Source organism: Urocitellus parryii, chromosome X, assembly GCF_045843805.1.
Source record: "Urocitellus parryii isolate mUroPar1 chromosome X, mUroPar1.hap1, whole genome shotgun sequence".
In the NCBI taxonomy this organism is placed as follows: Eukaryota; Metazoa; Chordata; class Mammalia; order Rodentia; family Sciuridae; genus Urocitellus; species Urocitellus parryii.
This window is the reverse complement of record NC_135547.1, coordinates 40,504,649-40,518,081: the sequence shown is the minus strand read 5'-3', so window position 1 is coordinate 40,518,081 and position 13,433 is coordinate 40,504,649.

The following is a 13,433-nucleotide window of genomic DNA, read 5'->3' as shown; positions in this document are numbered from 1 at the left end:
ATGTAGACTCTAGTAATGGAAAGCAGTGGTTCTTTTGTAGCTTTTAACTAAGTTGATACAATAAAATAGGTGCTAATAGGGGGATGTTGGCTCCCTTGCCTCTAAGAATGTTTAAATAAATTAGTTGAGAATATCTGTGGCTGAGCTATTGTAGTGGCAATGATATTTTGTAGACTATTTTCAAGTAGTTTGAATCACTCCTCTTTTGTTATCTAAAAGCCTAACATTTACACCTATGGTTACTATAGAAAGCAAAAAGGCATAAAAAATAATTCATAGCCATGAACTGCTAATGTTTATGATAATCTTCACAAAGGTCTCATAGCAGATTGCCCATGAGTTGAAAATTGTTGAAGACTGGTGGTAGGAACATGAAATTACATTATAGTGTTCTCTCAGTTTTGTTTACGTATGGAATTTTCCATGAGGAAAACAAAAACTGGTCTGGTTTCTTTTTTGTGTGTGTTGGGGGTTGAACCCAGGGCCTTGCCCTTGCAAGGCAAGCACTCTACCAACTAAGCTATATCCCCAGCCCCGAAAACTGGCCTAGTTTCCAAAAGACTACAAAAAAAGGAGTCTATGATAAAATTATATAGAATATATCTCTATTACCACAGATATAAGAAAAACTGACTTCAACTCTGCAGCAATGGCAGGTGTCCTCAGATATCTAGCCTTGTGATTCTACATATGATAATAACCCTGCTTTTGGTGTCAGAAGAATAATCAAGATCAACTGATGTCAGAGGACCAACTTACAAGAAAACTTGAAATTATCATTCTGATGGTTACTGTGTGGCATTCTTTGAAAAGGTTCTTTCTTCTAAATCTACAAATTATATTATTTAATCTATATAAATATTCAATGGTGAATTACTCTACTACACCCTGTGCAGAGACAGGTTTGTGGTACAAACCAGTATCCCTTATCCGAAATGCTTGGAAACAGAAGTTTTTCAGATCTGGGATTTTTTCAGATTTTAAAACATTTGCATATACATAATGAGATATCTTGGGATGGACACAAGTGTAAACACAACATTCATTTCGTCTCATATATACCTTATACACATAACCTGAAAGTAGGTTTAAACATTTTTCACAATTTTGTACATGAAACTAAGTTTCATACTTTGGAATTTTCTTCTTGTGGGTTCATGTGGCAGTCAAAATGTTTTGAATTACAGAGCATTCTGGTTGTATTTTTGGATTAGGGATGCTCAAACTACCTTGCAAATACACTGGACCACCTATGTCACATGTGTCACAGGAAGTCTCTCTGTCCCTGTGTATTAGAAATATCTTTATATTAGAAATGTCTCCTTTATCATATACTATTTTTAGTGATAGTCTCATTGACTGGAGCTTTTCCTAGGCCATTATCAACAGAAACTTTGGTTAAGGCAAGCAGCCACACTGAAGAGCTTTATAGCAAACTATACATGATAGAAGCCCACATCAGGTCATACAAAAAAGAACTTCAAATTCAGATAGGTTGACATAACATATGCAGTATAGTCTCACCAGTCCATTGGTTCTATTTGTATTTTAAACCCAGAATACTGTCTGACACTCGAAATACTGGTAAGAAATGAAACTGTGATAATACCATGTATATAATGCCTTATTCTAGATTGAAACATAGCATGTGCAGTGAAAATTGTTATTGTTTTCAGTCTTATAGTCAGTATCATGTTACTGATACATTCAGGGCCAGTGTTTTGTTTACTTCAAGAAGGAATACATGCTTGTTGCATAAGAATCTCAGGAATCTGATCTTATGACATGGAATTCATCAAAATACTCAAAAGGAGAGAGTTAAATGGAAAATCTCTTCTCTTCAAGATTAAAGACCAGATTCTGTTGTTACAAGTTGTCTCTGGGAGTAAATTACACTGCTGTCAGTTCTACAACTTTCTTTACAGTAGGATCCAGCAATAATAGGAAGAAAGAATATGAGTCAGAGATCCTGAGTTCAAGTTCAGGCTCCTGTAATATTTTAACAACTAGTTACATACATTTGGCCAAATCATTTAATCCCATCTTTATGACTGAGGATTACAGAATTATATTCTGTTGCCATAACAAACTGCAGGAGGTGAGTGAGAGTCATTTTATGAAAATGAGAAGAGAATTTTATTTTATATCTCTGTAGAATACAATTATAGTAACATCAAAAGGGTAAAAGAAATCCAAATCAGGGTGGGGGGGACCCATGTTGCATTAAACAACAGCGGCAGTATACACAAAAATTATCAAACTAAAAAAAGTTGCTTGATTCTGCAGAAGCCAGGAAACAAGTATGGGTGAGACTAAAAGAAAACAACTTAACAAGATACTTCAGAGGAAAGGACAAGAATAGAGAGACCAACAATGTGTGTGTGTGTGTGTGTGTGTGTGTGAGAGAGAGAGAGAGAGAGAGAGAGAGAGAGAGAGAGAGAGAGAGAGAGAGAGAGATTGAGACTGGAGATTCAACCCCAGGGGTATTTTTCCACTGAGCAACTTCTCTAGCCCTTTTTATTTATTTATTTTTTTAATTTTAAGATAGGGTCTTGCTAATTTGCTAAGGCTAGCCTCAAAAATGAGATCCCCTCCCACCTCTGCCTCCTGAGTAGCTGGGATTACAGGTCTGTACCACCACAACTGGCTCCAGTGATGTCTTTCTACAGGATGCATTTAGTAAGTGTGTGAGAGGGGCATTAGTAGTGCTTGCTGAATATTTCCAGCTTTGTACCTTCAAGACATATGGCAGGACTGTAATTCTTGGCTTCCAACTGTCTGCTGATAAAGGCTGACCAATTGTATATGAGAAAATATGTCCCATCCAGACACAAGATTTAATTAGTAGTGCAGTGCAAGACCTCCAGAGCTGTCTTTCCCTCTGCCATGACAATAAGCAATGTTCCAGAAGGTGGCTACTCCATCTGGGTCTTAGATTGATGGACATGTAATAATCTTTGGGTATTTTAAGCCATTGAGATGCAGGGAGTTGTCTACTATGGCAGCATAAGGTACCGGATCCCAAAAGAATGAATGGCAGTTATGAGGTCAAGCAATTTATCTAACAGAGGGCAATAATAGTTTGGCTTTTTTTTTAAATCTAGGCAGATAAGCCTCAATAAGGGTCTTTTTACTTCTCAGAGACTTGTGCTTTAAAATATTTTGAACAGGAGTATGTTACTGTTATTGGCAGCTAGTAGTGGACATGAAAAATATAAAGGACAGCTCAGGACAGGGCAGGCTCAGGGGATTGGTAACTTGATATAAATCCTTCCTCTCATTCTGTTCCAAGTAAATAGTGACTGAAAGTCATATGGCTCTTCAATGGCCTATCCAGAAGAACTGGCTCCAGGCCATCTTGAAGCAAGCAGGTGTCCTTCATAATAGAGTTGGCACCTTCATTTGTCATTCTATTTAATAGCAAATTGGGCAGAAAGCTGAATAAACAAGAAAGGGAGAACTACATTTTATCCTTTGAGGCCCTGAAAGGTGACCAGGCTGAGAACAGTGTTCAAAATTTGGGAGAATGAGATTTAAGAAACAAAACAACAACTATATATATATATATATATATATATATATATATATATATATATATATGTATATATACACACACACATATATATATATATATATATGTGTGTGTGTGTGTGTGTGTGTGTGTGTGTGTAACTAACTAATCTCTTAACTAAATTATTTTCTCTAGAAGACTCAAAGGATCACTGATACTACTTTAGTCAGAGCTTCTAATAGGCATAAGGCTACAAATAGACTAATGAACAACACTACAGGAAGTTGAGGCAGTAAGTGCTGGCTCTCTTCTTGACATGACCTCTGTCCACTAGCAACATCTTAAATATGGGAATGGAAGATGACAAATTGTACCACAGTGATATGAGGATTTTTGGCCAATGACAGCTCCAATTTGTTCAGTACTTTAGGAGCATCATAGCTCATCCAAACCATATGAGCTAGGTGTTCTATTTTCTCAATAAGGAGACTAAGGAATATCAAGAGAGTTCAGAAGCCAAGCAAAGGGAAACAGTCAAGAAGGACAAGTGAGCCAAAAGTAAGATTCTGCAGATAATTCAATGAGGATAAAGACTGGCAAGAAGCAATTTAATTTGATTATTAGCCCTTAAGAATTCATCTCAGTGAACTAGCTGGAAAGGAAACCAGAATACAAAGAAATGAGTGCCAGAAAGGTGTATGTACTAACTGGAGACTTTTTTCATGAAATTTGGTATTTCACACTCAGCTTACCTTTATCCATGTAAATCTCATCAGAGTTATGTATGCAGTCTTCTCCCAGAAGAATGCACGCGCGCGCACACACACACACTAAATTTAACATGCAATTTCAGGGTGTTCATAGATCTAATGAAATCTAGCTGAGGAATGAAAGATACATAACAAATTGAAGACAAAGAGGTGGGACTATGGGAATGGTACACAGGTGATAACAAATGCATGTGTAGTATTTTATTTAAGCTGGTGATAGTCATATAAGTGTTCATTGTACATTTTATATATTATCATTTTGTTGTCTCAAATATTTAATAATTAACTTTTTCAAACAGAAAAATGGCTATATAACTGAATATATTTGTTTATAGGAAATACATATTAAAGCAGTCAAGGATGATGAGCATAATGTTTAAAACTTGTTTTCTAATGGTTAAAGAAAAAAGATTGTAATTTAATCATTTAAATTGTCAATTTGTTTTCTTCTTTCTTTCTTTCTTTTTTTTTTTTTGAACCCAGGGCACTTTAATACTGTGCCACATCCAGAACTCTTTCATTTTTAAAAAAATTTTGTGACAGGGTCTCACTAAGCTGCTGAGGCTAGCCTCGAATTTGTGATCCTCCTATCTCAGCCTCCGAGTCATTGGGATTACAGGTGTGTGCCACCATATCCCATAAATTTGTTTTCTTTTTAGTATTGTGTCTTTTATTGCCTTTGTAAACTTTTGAAACAATTTCAAAATTTCATAAAATTTTCAAATGTAGTACAAATAACAAATCTTAATGGGACATACATCACAGATATACAGGGAAGGTATAACCAAAGTCACAGAGAAATGTGCACATAGAAATGCATAGAAAGATCTTCCAAAATACTGATAGGAACAGGTATCAATTTGACTCTAAAGCACAATGTTTTTATGTCAAAATCCTTTTCCTCACTTTCTTACACTCTGACTGAAAACAAGTAGTCAATAGACCTAGAAGTAGCAATCTCTCTCAGCACCTCTGCCTATCACAGTCACTGAAGAAATTGAGAGGCTCAAGCTACTCTCATTCTTTAAGGATGGTGAGCTCAGGATGAGGGCTCAAAACAGCTGCTGGATATGAAAACAGGGATAAGCTACAAATTTCTCCTAGTATAACCACTATGCCTTTCATTCTTTCCATAGTTTTAGGGCATAGTTCAGTAGGGCAAAATCTGACAGGAGGAAGAAATAGGAGAATCTGGAAATTAAAGGATTAGAGCTGCAAACATCTTGACAAAGATACTGTTACATGGTTCTCATTATTCCAGTAACATCTAAAACTCAGAAAATGAGGGCTGGAAGTGTAGCTCAGTGGTAGACAACTTGCCTAGCATGTGTGAGAAATCGGTTCCATCCCCAACACCCCCCAACACATGCATACACACAAAAAAAAACCCTCAAAAATGATTTTATTGCTCTACATTTGAGATTTGAGTCTTCAAACAACAACTAATACTGAAAACCCCACTAAATTTGCTACCTACATTATCAGTTTCAAATTTTGTCTGCTAAGTTTCCTTTAAGGAAAGAGTATCTGTACAAATGGCACTAAACACATAAATGGTTTATAAGAGCCAATGGTTATATGACTTGATGGAATGTGAGAACTAGATTTGGCAACTGATAATAAAATGAGAGAAATGTGCCTCCAATGGAAGGGAATGAAATGGTCAGTGTCAAGTTCCTAAACAACAGTAAGATTTAATTAACACTTAGTAGGTGCCATGACCTCTGCTAAAAATGTAATGTATATTATCTCATTTAAACTTCTAAATAACTCTATGAAGTAGGTGCTATCATTTTACAAATGGAACAATGAGACACACACAAAAAGTTCAAATAAGTTCCTCAAACAGAAACAGCTGAGACATTGCAGCATAGATCTTTGAACCTTGATCCAAAGAACTGATACCAGCACCTGGGCCACAGTAACATCTATTGGATTGGGAGATCCTGTTTTTAATAATATGATTACTGAATGTACACACACCTGGCTTATGCACCTAAAAATACTCCACTGATTGGTATTTGGAGAAAATTTTATCCATATTGATCTCTTCTTTCTTTCATCTTTGATAGCACTTCATTCTGGCCTGTGAAGTTTGACAAGTGATTATCCTATAATTCAGTGTTTTGAAAATGTGGAGATATTTCAACAATTCTACCACATTAGATTTTGATTTCATTTTAAAAATATATTTTTAACTATTTTAAAAGTGTAATCAAACAAAGCAGGCACTACTAAATGTTTTAGATGCCAAACATTAACACATTAGAAACCACTAATGATTGAGTTAATGTGTTGCCAAGTTAAATGTATGTTTGTGTTTGTATGAGTATGTGTGAGAAAGAGAGACAGAGCAAGAGAGGTGTATATATACCTGGAAATGGAGGTTTTCTTATGTGTCTGAAGATAATCCTAAAATGGCAAAACATCCCCACTCTATAATGCCTGCTATTTGTGTACATCAAGATTTCTTCAACACTAACCAAAATGAAGCAGAAATAAACAACAGACTAAGGTTTCTATAGGTCTCAATTTCAGTTTTTTATGTTCTCTTCAGTCTCTTCCTTTTTATTGACTTTACAAATAAATGATAAAACTTTCATTTACTAGCAGAATACTTGTTTTGATCTGGTTTTTATTTGTGGGGCATGAGATTTTGTTTGGATGGAAAAGGGTCTACTGCTGTAAAATTTGAGATTGTTCTGTTTTTGGGGAAACTTCATTATCAACATCTACATTATTATCTCTGAGCATGCTTTGGATATCTACTTGCATGCTGGGCACTGGAAGGTATTTATGCTACTTCTTCATATCTCAAAGGCAACGTAAATCTTAATCTAAAGTTTACCCTCATATTTAAGGAACCTTTTACACTCATAACAGGCGTTTTAGAATGTCTCTGCCAACCCTCTTCCTTAAGTAAGGAAAAATGATCACTCAAAGCCTTAGGGAGCAAGGAAAAATATCATTTAATTTTCATTCCTTCCCCAAGAGAAAAAATCTGTCTCCCAAAGGACCGATTTAGCCTCATTGCCAGGGATGTCAGAACAATGTAGGAAAGCCTGGTATTTCTGGGTAAATTGCTTGTTCTTTATGGTCAGGGAAATTTGCACTGAATATCACAAACTCCCCTCAGTACAAGCAAACCAGACTAAAAGATAATGGCAAACTAGCCCTATTGTTGTTAGACAAAGGAGGACTAGGACTTCAGAAATGCCTGGGGAGGTGCTTTTAGGCATAATCTTTAGTTGGGACCAAGGTCTCCACAGGAGATCTCAAAGGTAGAGCAGCACAGGTAGAAGTGTTTTTTTGGGAAACTAGAACAAGTATAATAACAATTTTACCCCCTTTTCTTCTCTGGGAAGCATGAAAAACAAATTCAACAAATAATTAAGCAATTTTCTCTAAACAGTCCCCCAAATGGGCTCACAATCCATTTTTAGTAGAGAAGCAATCACAGTGAGGGAAGAAGAAGAGCAACAATAGTAATAAATTTATAGCTAATAATGTATTTAATGATTTGCCCTAAGGTCATAGGTAATAGTGGAGTCTGTATCTGAATTGAGAAATAGTTGGCTTCAAATGCAAAGCTCTTAATCTTTTTTACTTCTCCAAAAAATATCAGAAGAGGAAAAAAATTAGGAAACAGAACGGTATGCTTAAATATGGAAGTGCAAAACAGCTTAGAAATAGAAACATACCTTGTGGTTTGCCTAAATTTTATAAATCTGGAAGGATCAGATATGTGCTGAAGAAGTGGGCCCTCCATAAATAAAGGGTTTGTTATTGTGCTGATACATAGTGAGCAGCCAGTAAAAACTTATAATGCCAATCACACCTCACATAGAGAAATATGCTATAACACTGACATTATGCAAATGCTCTGAAGATTCAGGAAGCAAATAAAAGTGCAGGACAGGTCCAATCCTCTCTAATTCCTCCAGCATTATTTCACAAAGTGTTCTGCCCCCCTTCCTCTATTTCACACTCCCAGTGCTCTGGCCACAAAAGCTTAGTACCTGATATGTTCCTTCCCACACCAGATCAACCACATGTCTGGAACACAAAAGACACTAAATAAATATTCACCGAATGAAGAAAAATAGGTAAAACAGTAGCAGTCAGAAGACCCAAAGAAAAGATTTCAGAAAACATATTTCCTAAAGTGGGTATTAAGAAGGGAATAATATGTCTGTCTATAGAGACAGGAGGAATGCAGGGGATGAAGAAAACAGAAGGAAAAACAGTAATAAATATGCATGGCATAGTGAGTCAACATCACAAGTATGACTTTGATCTAAATATGAGGATGATAACACGAGATGGAGTTGGCTGGCACAAAGGAATGGCAAGATCATATTTGTGTTTTAGAATAAGCCCTGTAACTTGCAAAGAAGACTGATATCAGGATATAGGGTGGGGAGGCAGGGGAAGAAAGATTGAACTAGAACAGTTAGGTCTATTGTAGGGAGTCCAGAAAAGAAATTTAAAAAAAAAGCCTGAAGCAGAGAGACAGCACATTATGATGGGTTGTAACCAAATTCTGCCCTTTGTTGGATCTGTGACCTTAGATAAATCAGTTAATATCCTTTGGATGCAAATATTTGCCCTACATATTTCACAGAGTAGTCTTGAACCATTAACAAAATAATTTGCAACAATGCACCTTGTAAATTTGAAACACTAGAAAAGATGTTATTATAGTGGTGGAAGTGAGAAAAAAATGAGGGAGACAAGTGAGAAACATGACCTTTGTTCAAGACACACAATCACAAATGGGAAGAGTCTTCTCTAACATGTCCCTTTCTCTCATCTGCTCATACATCAGCTGTCAAAATTGAGAAATGGTTTTTAATTTTCCACTGACATTAAAAGAAATAGAGGACAAGCTACTGGAGAGGCTGAGGTAGGAGGTTCATAAGTTCAAAGACCTCCTGGGCAACTTAACTGAGACCCTGTCTCAAAAATAAAATAAAAAGGATTTGGGGGCTGGGGATGTACCTCAGAGGACTTCCCTCTAAGGCACAATGCTTGCCTAGCATGTGTGAGGCCCTGGGTTCCACACATTTTTTTTTAAAGCATGAGGATGTAGCTTAGTGGTAGAGTGCTTATCTTTGGTACTGACTGGTTCAATACCCAATACGATCAATCAATCAATCAATGAATCTGGAATGGAATGGGAATTGAGCACCTACTTTGCACAGTATGTTCACATACCTTATGTCGTCTAATTTCACTCAAGGCCCATAATAATATCTTAGGAGGAAAATATTATTCTTTTTTTCTGGAGATGAGAAAATTAAGTCTCAGAAACGTAAACTAAGTCACACAGCTAGGAAGTGTGGACAGAGGAAGCATTCAGCAGAAGCCTAATTTTGGCATTCTTTCTCTTAAAAATCAAGCCATTGAACATGGTTGTTAGTTTTCCATCATTATATATTGTTATTGGACTCACCACTAGTAATTCTTAAGACAGAAAAGGAAAGGCAGTTATTGCAGGCGATTTGGAGTAGATCTGTGTACTCACTTTAATTTTATCAACTGATCACCTATGTTATACCTGTTAGAATCCTGGACATTGTAAATACAAGGTTGAAGAGGGTGACACAGTCATATAAGCAAGGGGATTTCAACACCACATGGTTAAGTGCTATCAAAGAGGCCTAAGGAGCTTTGGAAGCACAAGGGAAGGTAAAATGAGTTTATTTTGAAGAGGCCTGAGATTGCTTAATTGAGAAAATGGCATCATATGTTTGTATTAAGGATGGTGTAAGAGTTCACTAGGTAGAGGAGAAGTTAGAAATGATGGAGAATATTCTAGACAAAGGAGACAACATCTCCAAGATTAAAGAGTTGTGAAAGAAAATAAAATCATTTGGGAATGGTTCAGTCTAAATGACATGAATTATACACTATGAGTTTGGGAAAGAAAGCTGGAAGGAAGAAATGCATGAGGCTACAAATGTAGTTGAGACTAGATAAGAAAAGTCCTTAAATTTGCCAAACCAAGGGTGTGTATTTTATAGTGGAAAAGTAGGAAAGCAACATAGGTTTTAAATCAGGAGATAACGCAATTGGATTTGTTGTTAGTAAAATAACTGCTGGCAATGTAGAGATTAGAATGGAGTCAAGAGGTCAAAAAAAAAACAGTTTGTATGCTATTGGTGTGTGATGATGATGATGCTTGGAACCAAAAGAGTTAAGAATGGAAAAGTCAGAGTCTACATATTTTTGGTAAAACTAATGGAATTTGTGGAGAAGAATAGAGATAAAGAGAGTTGGTGGCTGACTGTGTAGTTTCTTCCTGAAATTGGGTGGATGGTGATAAAAACAAAGATAAAAAAGATCACAGCAGGTTGGAGTATCAATGGGAAGGGTATGAAATAGGTTCAACTTTTAGATATGTTGTGTTCGGGAAACAAAAATAATTGTACCTGGCTTTAGTTGTTGAGTATACTTACATTAATTCCCAGGCACTATTGTAAGTTCCAGAGCATAGAATTTAGTATAAGTACTCAACTAAAGCCAGCTACAATTGAGATTGAGAGAGAGGAAAGTGGGGGGGGAGGATAGTTATTGAGAGACAGGTACAAGGGCTTAGTAAGAAATTGGAAATATAGGTTAGGAGCTCAAAAGCTATGTGTGGGCTGGAGATACAAACACCATAGTCATCAATGTAGAAGAGGCATAATGAAAATCCTTGAAATAAGACATCATAGAGTGATAAAAGTCTCAGAAAAGGACATCATTTTAAGGATTGCAGAGTGATGAAGATTATAAGCTTTCTAACTAGAAAGATCATGACGAACTTGTTTACTACTGTGTCACTAGGGCCTAGAGTAATATTTGAAATTCAGTGGTTGCTCAAAAAATATTTGTTGAATAAATAAAATCTTAAAAAGATCAGAGAAGCATAAGAAGAATCAATGAGCCATAGTGTCCTGGAAATCAAAGGGAGAAAGGAGGTTTCAGAATGACAGGAAAATGCTAAACAAAATGTAGAACAGAATAGAAACTACAAAGAACACATGGCGGTAGGTAGTTGGGCAACCATAAGTAGACTGAAAGAGGGCAATTGTGGTGGAATATACTCAGTCTAGAATATAAGAAGTTGAAGGATTAATAGTCATTGAAAAGGAGTAGACAAATGCCATGCATTTGGCAGTAATGTCACTGAAGGAATGAGAGTTACTGAAGAAAATGAAGCTTTTTTTGGGTTATGTTTGGTTTTTAATTTTTTTTTCATAATGAAGGAGACTTCAATATTTTTCCTAGAAGTAAAAAAGGAACCCTAGGAGAGGAAGAGATTAAAGATGGTAAGAGAGTAGATAATTGCTCTTAGATAATTTTCCCATCACTGTTTTCTCTTGGGCATGCTTATCAGGTTTTCTATGTACATTTGGTTAGGTTTAAAAAAAATCAAAGCCCTGTGATCTGCTTCCCTGGAACATTTGGTCAGTTAAAAAACACTTGATAGTTTAATACAGTCTAGCGTTTCCTAATATGCTCTTAATATACAAGACATCTCTCTCTCTCTCTCTCTCTCTCTCTCTCTCTCTCTCTCTCTCTATATATATATATATATATATATATATATATATATATATACATACACACACACAATATAGGACAAGCCAGTACACCCAGTAGCAAAATTATGGCATTATCTATATAATTTAATTCAAGCAAGCAATAACCAATATGCATCAATAATGGAAGTCAAATTACTTTCATTTTATCTTAGTGAGATAGGGCAATAGCATTCTTTTCCTGTGATCAAGCTTGACTATAAGCTTAAAGAATATATGGGAATATTTACTAGAGATTTTATACTATGTCTAAAAGCGAAAAGATTGTTAGTATTCATAGACCAATACAAATCCCCCTTTGCCTGAAGAAAACTTAGAAAATGACATTTTGTTTACTGTAAAAACTAACTGCCTAAACTAGGAGTTCTTTTATAATGCCAGGATTCTTTTTTAATCCCTGACCATCTGAAAATCATACTAACTCATTTTTAGAATAATATTCTTGGGCTGGTTGTGTAGCTCAGTGGCAATGTGTGTGCCTAGCATGTCTGAGATATTGGGTTTGATCCCCAGTATTGCAAAAAGAATAACATCAACATTATTAGAATGTACAATAAAATTTATGAGATTGCAATGTAAATCAATTATATTGAAATAAAATAGAGTGCATGCTTAGCATGCAAAAGGCTCTGGGTTTGATATCCAGCACTACATGAAAAACTACTATTCCTAAAATAATATAATAAAAATCCATGGGATTACAGTGGAAACTAATTACACTGAAATACAATAATCAAAACACATAATAACATTCAGAAGCTAGAATAAAATAAAGGAAAGGGGGAGGGAAGGATAAGATCACATAAAGAACCAATTAAATACAAATTAATAGATGAGCAAAAAGAAGTCTAAGATGAAAGGGAAAGGGGAGGACGGAAGGGAAAAGGGGAGGATCATGACTGAAATCAATTTCCATGCATGTATGAGTTTGTCAGGATGAACCCAACTACTATGTATAAGTATAAAGCTCTGATAAAAATAATTTTAAAACCACATAATAAATTTGTGATATGGCAATGTTTCCTTAGTAATGCACTAAATAATGTTTTACCCTCCATTCCTTCTTAAAATGTTTATATTTGATCTATAAATAGTTTAAATATATTATCATTCATATATTATCTATGTACATAGTCACTTGAGGATTTACTTGATAGTGTAATCTTATATCTGTACCAGTGTTCTCAGACATCCCAAGAAAAATATTCTATGTTCACATAAACACATACATATGCTATATATTGAAATTATTCATGGCTAGCAGATGTGGGAGATATGCCAGCAGGCAAAGCAGATGACCACCTTAATAATTCATAGAGATACTGCCCCAAATGAGGCAAATACAACTCTTGATCTTTAAAGTAGAAAGAGATTTTTATTCATCTTTGAACTCCTTTAACATGATATTCACAGTTTGATGACTGCTATAATAACTGGGAAAACCACAGTGGAAAGGGCCAACCTAGGCAAGTTACAACTTTAAAGATAGAAGTTGGTATTTTGGATCTTGACTTGAAAGTGGTTAAAGGCATTTTATCTATGCTAGCTGCAGAAGGGACAATA